The following is a 13,419-nucleotide window of genomic DNA, read 5'->3' as shown; positions in this document are numbered from 1 at the left end:
AACTCCAGACAAATGCGCACATGACCTCAAGCACCAGACAGGAACAAGTACTCCTCTTTCTAAAGCCTTCACAAAGAGTAATGAATATCGCCGGCACCTCCCTCAGATACGCAGCACGTATTTATACACCCAGACGAGGGAGTTAATTAGCCAGAGGAAGGTAGCCGCTGGGTCCTAGAGACGGCCTCTAACAAGATGCCTGTAATGCCAAACGTAGAGATCTCCTGCAACCAACTGCAGGGCGACTGTCTGTCACTTCTGACGTGTGATGAGCAAATGTGCTTGCCACTGCTTGGTACTCGCCGGAGCATCACTGTGCTCGACAAGCTCGCCGCTATGCTCGTCACAGTCTACCCCGGAAACAGGCAGAGTAGGGAGACGTGCTGCTGAGTCAGGGAGAGATTTGCTTGTATATAGTTAGTATAGGTATTCCACAACATATATCTATATCCAACTTAACTAACAGTCCTTTTGAGGACTAATCCAGCTGCATATATTCAGTGGTGGTAGCAGGAGTTAGGCAGGCAGGCAGGGTATGTGGCAGACTGCAGTGCATGATACAGCAAAAGTGGGTCCATTGAACATCCTGTTAGTATAGGCATTCCACAACATATATATATTTTCATCTGAACAAACAGTCCTTCTGAGGACAAATCCCGCTGCATATAATCAGTGCTAGGCAGGCAGGCAGGCAGTGCATGTGGCAGAATGCAGTGTATGATACAGCACAAGAGGGTCCATTGAAAGTCCTGTCTGCTGCTGCTATAATAATTACAGATATTTGTAGACATAGCCCCAGAGTCAGAAGCCAGGCCAATTTTTTTTTTATCTTAATCTTAGTTATTTGCTTAAAATGCAATCCAGAGTATACCATTTATCTGCTCCATTTGCTTGCTCTCACTGCAGAATAAAGCCAGATCTGTTCCATATTTCAGCGAAAAAATCCAGAAATTTGAACTGAACGTGGAAAATATTGGCCTCCTTTTCCATTCTGTTGCAGTGTGTTGGTCAAGCTATTCACACTAGGTGTCTGTGAAGAATAGTATTAGTAAATTACAGGCCTGCTATTTAAAACCGTGGTTCTCTGTCAGACATATCACCTATAAGACTGTTCCCAAATCAGACATTTCTTCCATTTCCATTCCGTTGCAGTGTGTCGGTCAAGCTACTCACATTAGATCTCTGTGTAGAATAATATTAGTAAATTTCAGGCCTGCTATTTAAAACCGTGGTTCTCTGTCAGACGTATCACATATAACTGCAGTTCAAATCCAGCCATTTGTAGTGAACGTGGAAAATATTGTCCTCTGTCAGGGAAATATTGATGTCAGGAAAATATTAACAGAATATTGACCATTCCTCCCAAGCTCCTCTTCTATCTCACCTCCTCCCTTATCCATCTTGTGAGAGCTGACAGTCCAGAGATGACAACCTACAGTGTCTTCCTGAAAATTCCTGCAAATTATCACCCACAGCCAAAAGGCCTTACACAAACATATGGCAGCCAAGAGGCGCCACCAAGCTATTTAGGATGCGAGCCTCTAGTCCCTGGCACGCGCAGGGGGTAATTAGCGACAGGATTGAACTAATTGGCTTGTAACTGGGAAGATTTGCTTTCCCGAGCTTCAAAGAGAGTTTAACAGAAATTTCCAGCCGCACCGACTCCGAAACGAAATATGAAATATTGTGGGTTCCATGCGTCTGACAGTAACGGGACCCATATTTTTAGTGACCAAATCAGCCTAGGAATGTATGGTCAGTTTTTCATAGTTGTAAGCCCTTCTGGAGAGCTGTAGCGCAAAAACACCAGAATAGCAGACTGCAGTTATGCGATGTGTGGTCTCTAAATGAAGGTAAAATCATAATGCAAAATATGATAGAAATTTTGGGCTTCTGGGATCAATGAGCAATGAGTTATCCCAAAAAAACAGGTTTTTAATACAGATCTGAGGGGTTGAGCCGGGGTCTCCCTTCAGCATAAAATAGTTTGTTGAGAGTGCAGCCGTGTTCTCTGTCCGGGAGTATATGTGGCATCCCGGTACCCATTCTACTACTACTAAATGAGACAGTTGTAGTGTTGTACTAGATTTGTTCCATTGTGTGCACTGAATTAGGGGATATAACACATTGCATTGTAAATTGTACTTCCTTGCATTGTAAATTGTACTTTCCTGCCATCTGCTGGCCAATGTGTGTATATAAAGTAATGATTATTCTCCTCACAACAAGTGGTGGCCATGGCAATGGCTGGAATGTGTCTCACAGCTCAGGGCTCTCACTCTGACTAGAACGCTGGTACAAACCAGTTGTGGACGGCTCCTGCTGCCTCAGGAAGATTGAGGAGAGACATTATTCTCTCAGAAGTGTTTTCAATGCCAGTCTACGCTGAGGGAACATTTTTCCTCACATAATTTCCTTCACAAAAAGAGTGAAGTGTCTTCTAGTCAGGAGAGATAACGCTGTACATGGACTCTCCTGCTCTCTGGTTATTGATCGCTTCTAGCCAGGACCAGATCCATGTGGCTGCCACACCACCGACTTTGTTTAAACCTACCCCCTGCAAGAGGGAACGGTGGGATAAAAACTGTGAGTACATCCACACTTTAGTGTGTTTTCCACAGAGAGACAATCTGTGAAGGTCCCTGCATCAGTTTAATATTTCCTGGACTGTGCAAAGCATTTCCTGTACAAGCAAGTGAAGAGAACTCTGCTCCAGCCGCCCTGGACAATAACAATGCTTGTCTCATGAGGAGAAAACCATAACTTCCATATGCACAATATACTGTGAACTTTGCCTGTAAGAGAGACTGTACCCTGTTACCTCATTTAGTAAGATTGTTATGTTTACAAGTTCACCTGCGTGTCTGGCTGCTTGAGATTGCACAAACATCACGGGCACTCCAAAACCTGCACCCAGACACCACCGCTACAGGAGTGCCCCCGGGGGGTCTTGAAATTGTTGTGGACAAGAGGGAAGCGTTGAGGGGTCCAGCGAACCACTTCAGCTACCATGACATAATTATCAGCTGCCAGTGAGGCTACACACCCCAGCTGGCCCCTCTGCAACATCTGGCTCCTCCCCAGTGGCCCACCACAATTGGCCCACCACAATTACATACATACAGGGAAACTATGTCCCCTTTGCTCCTCTAGCTGGGTCTATTCCTGCTGCCCCTCCATCTTTTCAGATGACATCGCCAGATACCATGCAAGTTACACAAGCTGCGCAGACTCCTGCTGTGGACTCCAAGGCATCCCTTGAGGCCCGTGTAGATGACATTGCCAAAGGACTCGAACAAGTCTCTCAACAGCTCAAAAATCTGATTATTTTTCTTCGCGCTCCAGTGAGCAAGCCCAGGACAGAACTCTCTCTGCTAAGCCTCCACCCAGGAGTCTACCTCCAGGCAAAGCTGCTCGCCGCAAGAGACCTTTCTGTCAGCACTGCCATAGATATGGACACACTGAGGCCCAGTGCTATCAGTTAAGCGGGCCACCCCCGAGGCTGAGGACCACCCCTCGGGAGGAAGAAAAAAAGGTCCAAAGGGAGCATCCATGTGGATACCTCGCTTCATCTCGCCCTGCTGCACATAACTGTCCTGGTAAACGGTATCCCTCTGGAAGCTCTCGTCGACACCGGCCCACTTTGCAGAAGTGGGCATATCTTGAACATTGGGACTTTAGTGACTTAAATAACCCTCCAGATGTCTGGATGAACATTATAGCTAGTAATGGTCAACCCATACCTCACCAGGGTTACTGGGAGCCCACTATTCGGATTGGTGACATTAAGCTCCAAAAACAGGGTGTCATTGTAACTGATGTAGAAGATGAGGGTTTTGCTGTAATGATTCTAGGCATGAATGTTCTTATAATTTGTGTTTATGCGGGGGCATTTATGCATATAGCATTTATGCATACTTTATCGAAGTGCCATAATTTATCAAAGTGCCGCGGCAGTTAGATATTGCATTGCTAATATTCATCTTTCTTCTCTTCTTACAGGTATATATTTCTCACTCCTAAGTGTGATCTATTCTGAAAACTGCTTTGTACCTCCATGCAATGCTCTGCAGCCTATCACTGGTATATATTTTCTCACTCCTATGTGTGATCTATTCTGAAAACTGCTTTGTACCTCCAAGCAATGCTCTGCAGCCTATCACTGGTATATATTTCTCACTCCTATGTGTGATCTATTCTGAAAACTGCTTTGTACCTCCATGCAATGCTCTGCAGCCTATCACTGGTATATATTTCTCACTCCTATGTGTGATCTATTCTGAAAACTGCTTTGTACCTCCATGCAATGCTCTGCAGCCTATCACTGGTATATATTTCTCACTCCTATGTGTGATCTATTCTGAAAACTGCTTTGTACCTCCATGCAATGCTCTGCAGCCTATCACTGGTATATATTTCTCACTCCTATGTGTGATCTATTCTGAAAACTACTTTGTACCTCCATGCAATGCTCGGCAGCCTATCACTGGTATATATTTCTCACTCCTATGTGTGATCTATTCTGAAAACTACTTTGTACCTCCATGCAATGCTCTGCAGCCTATCACTGGTATATAGTTCTCACTCCTCTACGTTGTTTAATCCATGATACTTTAAGGTCGTCACACTTACTTTAACAGTTTATGATTCATGTAGAGCTGCCAGTCTGTTTTTTTTTCTGCAGGTTTATGGTCTCCTGTTGTCTTAAGCTAGTTGATTGATTGCTAACGAGTTAAATCTGTGTAGATCTAAGCAGATACATCCCTATATATTGAGACATAGTCAAGGGGCAGCATTTATGCGGGGGCATTTATGCATATAGCATTTATGCATACTTTATTGAAGTGCCATAATTTATCAAAGTGCCGCGGCAGTTAGATATTGCATTGCTAATATTCATCTTTCTTCTCTTCTTACAGGTATATATTTCTCACTCCTAAGTGAGATCTATTCTGAAAACTGCTTTGTACCTCCATGCAATGCTCTGCAGCCTATCACTGGTATATATTTCTCACTCCTATGTGTGATCTATTCTGAAAACTGCTTTGTACCTCCATGCAATGCTCTGCAGCCTATCACTGGTATATATTTCTCACTCCTATGTGTGATCTATTCTGAAAACTGCTTTGTACCTCCATGCAATGCTCTGCATCCTATCACTGGTATATATTTCTCACTCCTCTACGTTGTTTAATCCATGATACTTTAAGGTCATCACACTTACTTTAACAGTTTATGATTCATGTAGAGTTGCCAGTCTGTTTTTTTTTTTCTGCAGTTTTATGGTCTCCTGTTGTCTTAAGCTAGTTGATTGATTGCTAACGAATTAAATCTGTGTAGATCTAAGCAGATACATCCCTATATATTGAGACATAGTCAAGGGGCAGCATTTATGCGGGGGCATTTATGCATATAGCATTTATGCATACTTTATTGAAGTGCCATAATTTATCAAAGTGCCGCGGCAGTTAGATATTGCATTGCTAATATTCATCTTTCTTCTCTTCTTACAGGTATATATTTCTCACTCCTAAGTGTGATCTATTCTGAAAACTGCTTTGTACCTCCATGCAATGCTCTGCAGCCTATCACTGGTATATATTTCTCACTACTATGTGTGATCTATTCTGAAAACTGCTTTGTACCTCCATGCAATGCTCTGCATCCTATCACTGGTATATATTTCTCACTCCTCTACGTTGTTTAGTCCATGATACTTTGAGGTCATCACACTTACTTTAACAGTTTATGATTCATGTAGAGTTGCCAGTCTGTTTTTTTTTCTGCAGTTTTATGGTCTCCTGTTGTCTTAAGCTAGTTGATTGATTGCTAACGAGTTAAATCTGTGTAGATCTAAGCAGATACATCCCTATATATTGAGACATAGTCAAGGGGCAGCATTTATGCATACTTTATTGAAGTGCCATAATTTATTAAAGTGCCGCGGCAGTTAGATATGGCAGTTGGACAGGTCAGGAGACAGGTAAGACATGCAAGACAATTAAACAAACTTTCTTCCAGGTCATCTTTTTGGCAAACAGTATTCACCATTTGTATATGTGCCATTTATATTCTGGTTGCTACAATCATCCACATTCACCGTTCTCCCACAAATTCGGCATACTTCATCCATATTAACCCTTCACTCCTCTCTTCTCCTATGTACAGCTGTCATGCTCTCTTCACAATGTTATACCATACAGATCCATTCATTCCCACCATACAACACAGGAAACGCTCTCACAAATCACTCAACCATCTGCTCACTCTCTGTATCTTCCTTCTCTTAGTCGCAGGTGATATTTCTCCTAATCCAGGACCCTCCAGTAATAACACTAACTCTTTCCCTGTTACATTCAGAAACCCTGCTAATCTCATTAATATTCCCTGCATATCTTCTGTCTCATTCAACTGTGCCCTTTGGAATTCGCGCTCAGCATGTAATAAACTCTCTTACATCCATGACTTTTTCCTCTCTAATTCCCTCAACCTTCTGGCTCTCACTGAAACCTGGATCCAGCAGTCGGACTCCACAGCCGCTGCAGCTCTCTCCTATGGTGGCCTACACTTCTCTCATACTCCGAGACCTGACAACAGATCAGGTGGAGGTGTTGGTCTGCTTCTTTCAACAAAATGTACTTTTCAGGTTATCCCCCAGTACCCTCCCTTATCTTCCCTTTTTTTGAGGCCCACACAGTCAGACTCTACCGGCCCTTAACCCTGCGAGTGGCGGTTGTCTATCACCCTCCAGGTCCCTCCCGTCAGTTTCTGGATCACTTTGCTGCCTGGCTTCCAAATTTTCTATCCTGCGACATCCCCACGATAATCATGGGAGATTTTAACATCCCAATTGGCGATCCTCTTTCCCCAGCTGCCGCTCACCTTTTATCTTTAACCTCCTCCTTTGGCCTTTCACTGCTTGCTAATTCTCCTACACATGAGGACGGGAACACATTGGACCTGATCTTCTCCCGGCTTTGCTCAGTACATGACTTTACTAACTCTCCCCTTCCACTGTCTGACCATAATCTTCTTTCATTCTCGGTCAAGAACTGTGACTCTACTCAAGACCCCCCCACTTTCCACACTTATAGAAATATACGCTCCATTAACACCCAGAAATTTATGAAAAAGTTGCAATCATCATTGGCCCCAATCTCCTCCCTCTCATGTCCCGACTCTGAATTGAAGCATTATAACGAAATAATGCTATGCGCCCTGGATGAAGCCGCACCTCCTACACAAAGAACAATTCGGCATAGATGGCGACAACCCTGGCACACGCCTCAAACACGTCTTCTCCAGCGGTGTTCCAGGTGTGCAGAAAGGCTGTGGAGAAAATCTAATCTGCCCGAAGATTTCCTCCATTATAAATTTATGCTGAAAACATATAACTCTGCGCTTCACCTCTCCAAACAAACCTACTTTAACAACCTCATAATCTCACTTTCCTATAAAGCAGAATAAATAGATCAAAAAGGTTAATGTGAAATGATAAGGGACAGATCAAGACCCCTGACAGTTTAGGTAATATAGTTGTCTACTACTTATAGTGTCGTTCTTCATTTATTTGAATATTACTTATCTTTTGTATCTGTACCCCAGACACTCGATTGAGGATTAGGACTCTTTAAACCTGCCATCACCCACTGACCCAAATGGGTATTTGGTAAATAAAAAAAACACCCCTGATAACCTGATTGGGTAGAATTTATCTAATTTATCAAAATAGTGATTCTGTGTGAAGTACTTTTTTATATTTTTTATTGTATTAGATGGTCCTTTGGTATATTTACACTTTTTCATATGTCCAAATCATATGAGTAATTTTCATCATAGGTGGTCTATATGTCCTAATTGGAGATATAGTATCCATCACTGTTTTCCTGTAAAATCAAATACTACTGACTATATGACCTAAGATGTCAGGGGTCTTGATCTGTCCCTTATCATTTCACATTAAGCTTTTTGCTCTATTTATTCTGCTTTATAATTAGGATCTGAATAGGGCCTTATATAGGCCACAGGGCCTGGCAGGAACCCCAGGGCGAGTCCTTGTTGAGCGGGGGCACCATTTCCATTCAATTAGGGTGTCATCCTCTGAGGCTAGGTAGGGCCTGATAGGGATACCAATAGAGACAAACCTTAGCTACTCATCAGGGTATAGATCCTGGTTGTTTCTAAACATTTTTTGTGTCTTTTCCCTCAGATGAGCCTTTACATGCATATATAATAAAATTTAATTTTAAGGTACATTTTTCTGTGAACTCTAATACAATGTGGACAACAGGGATTCTTGTTGCTGGTGGTAAAAAATGTGGTGAGGTCAAGCAGCTCCTGAAATAGGCCTATGTTTGTGTATCTATTTGTCCAAATCAGAATGCCAATCCTCCCAAGAAAGTTCCAGTTTGGACCGCAATGCTACTATGAATGTCCCAGTCTTCCAAAGAATGTCCCAATCAAGACCCCAGGAATGTCATGAATCTGACCTTAATCTACCCAGGTGTGTTTCAATTAGGATCCCGATCCTTGAAGGTATGTCCCAAATGAGGACTTCAATTCTCACAGGAATGTACCAATCATACTATCAGTCAACTCAGAAATGTCCCAATGTCGAGAATATCAATTTGAGGGCCCAAACCCTCCCATTCAGGACACCAATCCTCCCATGAAAGTCCCAATAAGAACCCAAATTTTAGTAAGAATGCCCAAATTATGACTTCAATTCACCCAGGAATGTCCAAATCCCATTAATATACTCTCAAGACACCAATCCTCACAGGAATGTCCCAATCCCCCTATAGATATACCAATTCAGACCACAATTGTGACATGCAGAAGTAGTGCCGTTGCTTTAAAAGCATTCAGCAACTATTAGAAGTAACACAAGCACATGAGACAGGAAGTGTTGTGCTCCAGAACCATCCAGCAACTAGAGGGGTTAAAACAGTCACAGGAGAAGGGGAGTGTTTTAGCAGAGCCCCAGGGGGATTGTAGGCAAGTTGTTTACTGTCTGGCTGGAGCCGAAGAGAAAGGTGGTGTGTGTTCTGTATCTCACAGAAGTGCCTCTGCAAATGAAAAGGATTCAAGTCAGGAGTAAAGCTAAGCACAGGTCAGGTAAAGTTCCTGAACTAGCAGTGCAGAGTATTGTCAGGCAGAAAGATAAGGACTGGAATAAATGGTGTCACATGGATCGTTTCCCTCAGCAAACCCTCCCCCCTCCTCCATCTCACTGTGCTGTAAGGAATGCTGTGTTCATTAATGTTCCTTTGCATTAGAACTGTGCTGTCCTGTACTACTGGGAAGACTGTGAACTGCTGTGCTGAGAGGAAACTGTACTGTTTGTCACTGGAGCCTGTTGCTCATAAGACTTAACTTGCACTGGCTGTGCGGCTTCTTATTAAATGCTACTGTTCTACCGTTTATGAGGACTCTTGTCAAGTGTGTCTGGTCAGCAAGTAAAACAACCTACGTGTCTGTGCCTGAGGGTCTATACGCCTGTGTACCTGAGAGAAGCTGCAGCACATGGTCTATGGTCGCCCTGAGTAACGGTTCCCCCAGGATTCCAAAGAATTCATATAACCTGTCTCGCCCCTATCTGAACCTAGCGGCGTGCGTGTAACACAATCCTACCATGAATGTCCCAATCTTCCAAAGAATGTCCCAATCAAGACCTCAAGAATGACCTGATTCTGACCTCAATCTACCCAGGTGTGTTTCAATTAGGATCCCAATCCTTAAAGATATGTCCCAAATGAGAACTTTAATTCTCACAGGAATGTCCCAATCACATTGTCAGTCCACCCAGAAATGTCCCAGTGACAAGAATATCCATCTCAGGACCCAAACCCTCCTGGCCAGGATACCAATACTCCCATGAATGTCCCAATAAAACCCAAATTTCCATAAGAATGCCCCAATTATGACTTAAATGCACCCAGGAATGTCCCCATCAGGACCCGAGTACCCTCATTTCTTTTTGGCCACGACCTTTTCCCAGCAAGCCTCTCCTCGTCACATAGAGGAAGCAGCTGTAATGTCGGATTGCTGCTCCCCCCACAGGAGGACAGGCATGGGGCTGTGTTATATGGCAAATGTCGGGTGATATTTCAGCTGTTTTAGGGCAAAGTTATTTTAAATCAATTGAAAGAATTAGAGCATTTTGCCGACAGAATAACAGTTTACCTTGTCGTCTCTTCCTGAAATATCTGAAAGTGAAAGTACAGAGGCTGACACTCCCAGGAACAGCGTGATTTCTGGTTAACTATACACAGCCGTCTTCAAGAAAGTGTTTACGTTCTTAAGATGGAATATTCATCAACTAATGTTTATGACGGTGTTAATGATGTATTATACACATGGACAGTATTGATATCAATAAATTGAATATGTTTCTACACTGTGTATTTTGGTTTTCATGCTATGGTGGCAATAACTTGTATTATTACCGTTGTATGGACGTTAAAATACAATCATACTCAGACAAATGCATACTAATAAATAGGGATGAGTGAACCTGAACCCTGAAAACAGACTTTCCACAGGATGTCCAGTTTACTATTCAGGTTTAGATGCCGACTAAAGTTGGTTGAAAGGCTGCACTGCAGCCAATCAACAAGCTTTTAGGCTGAGGGCACTTCCGAAGCCATCACATCCATGCCAAGTATTGGTACGGCTGTGATTGGTCGGCACACCATATGACCCGGCCTGTATAAATGCCGGATCACGAGTGCCGCCGCCATTCTGCTCTGATTAGTGTAGGGACAGGACGCAACTGGAGTGAGGGACAGTATTAGGTAGCGCACTCTGACACAAATCCGCTGCGTGTATTCTGCACTTGACTCATTGGGAGAACTGTGGCAAAAGCCGCTGTGTACTCTGCAACCCATATCTGTAGGAGTAATATGGGAGTGCCGTGCTACAAGCAACCTCCTAATTTAAGAAACATTATGATCGTCGGCTCGTCGTTCAATTCCCTTGGATACACTAAGAGGAACTTATCCAGGAAGAACTGCAAAGCCTGCACTCATGTAGAGACCAAAGATAGGATAAAGATCCCCAACACAGCAGGACTATAATATTCCTGGGACATTCACATGTTCCTCTTTCAATGGCCTGTAATTAATTCTGTGCACTATATGTCCTATTGGGGTCTCTATGTGGAGCAACAGGACAGAAACTGAGAGCATGGATGATGTCTCATCGCCACATGATTACAGATAAAAAAAAAAACAGTGTACCGGTGGCCAAACATTTCTGTGGTCTAGGACACAACATAAACAATATGAAAGTTGTCATATTAAAAGGCAACTTCAAATCACAAAAACATCAAAGGATCTGGGAATACAAACTTATTAGAGTCTTTGATTCCCTCCACACAGGACTAAATCTGTCAGGAGGATTTATGAACCACCAGGGGCAGACACTATCCCTTATTACACAGTTCCCTCTCTTGTTATGTACCTTACATATCGGAAAACATAGTGCCTTGTCTTTTATTTCATAGCGTCCTCTCTCCTGTTAGATATATAATGCAATGATGGCTAATGGAGCATGGGAAAGCTTCTTTTCTGATAGAGAAGCTGATGGACTGGTCTTCTGGACAGATGCTTCCTCACCAGCTCCTCCATCAGCAAAAGAGACAGAAAAAAACGGAAAAAAAAGAGAAAAAGAAAATTTCATTTCTCATTTATTTCTATTTTCTAGAGCAGTAATGCTATTAAAATTTCATATATTTCATGTTCACATACTTAGCGTTGCAGTGTGCTGCTTTGTTTATTAGTATTTTATGGAGGTACCTTCTCCTAGTAAGCACATGTTCACACCTATTTCTTGTATTAGAAGTGCCGTTTCTATGTTTAAGCTTTGACTGAGCACTCCACCTCTATGCCGCAGGTGGTTTTAATTGCAGTAGGATCTTACTTTCCCACACATCAGCAGACGAATGTCCCTTAGAGAGGTATTCATATTGGTAGGGTCCTGGTATTTTGAGAAACCCCTTACCACGGCTACCAGGTACACATGAATTGGCCAATTTATGCGCTAAGATTTCTCATTTATTTCTATTTTCTAGAGCAGTAATGCTATTCAAATTTCATATATTTCATGTTCGCATACTTAGCGTTGCAGTGTGCTGCTTTGTTTGTTAGTATGTAATAAAAGAGGGCGCTGTGACTGACAAAAATAACAAGAATACACTATGTAAGGGACAGCACTGTACATAACAGCAGAGGAAGCTATATAATAAGGGATGGCATCATATATAACTAGAGAGTACATAATAAGGGATGGTGTTATACATAATACGAGGAAACTATGTAACTAAGGACGGTGCTATACCTAATAACTGAGTACACTATATATTAAGGGACTGTGCTATACATAATAAGGCTACATTCCTGAATCTGTGTGCAGTGTCTGTGTGGTGCCCGCTTTTACAGACGCATTGAGCATGTCCTATTCTGATCCTCAAAATCAAATCAACACAGGACATTCTCTGACCCTCACGGATTTCATTCTCAGATCCGTGATTTTCACAGATGTGTGAATCGACCCAGAAAACTCTACGAGTCCGCGTGCCGTAAAATAAAAAATCTGGCAGCTCACGGACATTTCACACAAATGTGAGAATGCAGCCTAAGGGATTTTACAGGTAATATTATCACTCCAAGTCACACAGTGCAGATACAGAATAATATTTACATCCAGGCACTTACCGATGACGTCTCATCTGATTAGAGTCTGTTTCTGCTGCTTCTTCTCCATCTGGTCAGACCTTCATGTCGACATTTCCCAGCCATGACTCATCTTGTCACAATGATCACCGCAGCCCTAAAATTAAAAAGGTCACATATATTGTATATATGCATGTGTCTCCCCCGCACTGCGCCCCTGATTACATATATATACCCCACCATTAATATACTATTAGCCAAGCACCATTCAAAATATATCCATCATTGTCCTCTCCCCCACCCCATCATTGTTTTTCTCCCACCTCTATCATTGTCATCTCCCCGACCACTATCATTGTCCTTTCTCCCACATCCATCATTGTCATCTCAACCACCTCCATCATTATCCTTTCTCCCCATCATTGTTCTCCCCTTCCCCATCATTGTTCTCCCCCACCCCCACCATTGTTCTCCCCATCATTGCTCTCCCTCAACTTTATCATTTTTCTCACTCATTCCATCATTGTCTTATCCCCCTTAATCATTGCTATCCCCCACCTTCATCATTGCTCCCCCCCAACTTCATCATTGCAATATCCCACCTCCATCATTGTCCTGCCCCACCCCATCATTGCTCTCCCCACCTCCATCATTGCTCTCCCCATCCCCAATACTGCCATCTCTCCCACCACCATTCCTCTGTCATGGAAATATTGATGTCAGGAAAATATTAACAGAATATTGA

General features: G+C 42.8%; 1 protein-coding gene across 1 annotated transcript in view; it reads right to left on the bottom strand.

Moving 5' to 3' along the window:
- LOC141153989 (NACHT, LRR and PYD domains-containing protein 3-like) overlaps window positions 1-10,252 on the bottom strand; it is a 102,632-nt gene extending 92,380 nt beyond the window's left edge. The window contains exon 1 of the mRNA XM_073639340.1: window positions 10,186-10,252. The gene's annotated coding sequence lies outside the window, so the exon portion shown is untranslated. The remainder of the gene's footprint in view (window positions 1-10,185) is intronic.
- Window positions 10,253-13,419: the final 3,167 nt, after the last annotated feature.

This window comes from Phyllobates terribilis, unplaced genomic scaffold, assembly GCF_046119375.1.
Source record: "Phyllobates terribilis strain yellow unplaced genomic scaffold, ASM4611937v1 Scaffold_7__3_contigs__length_470593459, whole genome shotgun sequence".
NCBI classification, from domain to species: Eukaryota; Metazoa; Chordata; class Amphibia; order Anura; family Dendrobatidae; genus Phyllobates; species Phyllobates terribilis.
The sequence above is the reverse complement of the archived record's forward strand: the minus strand, read 5'-3'. Positions and strand labels throughout refer to the sequence as shown.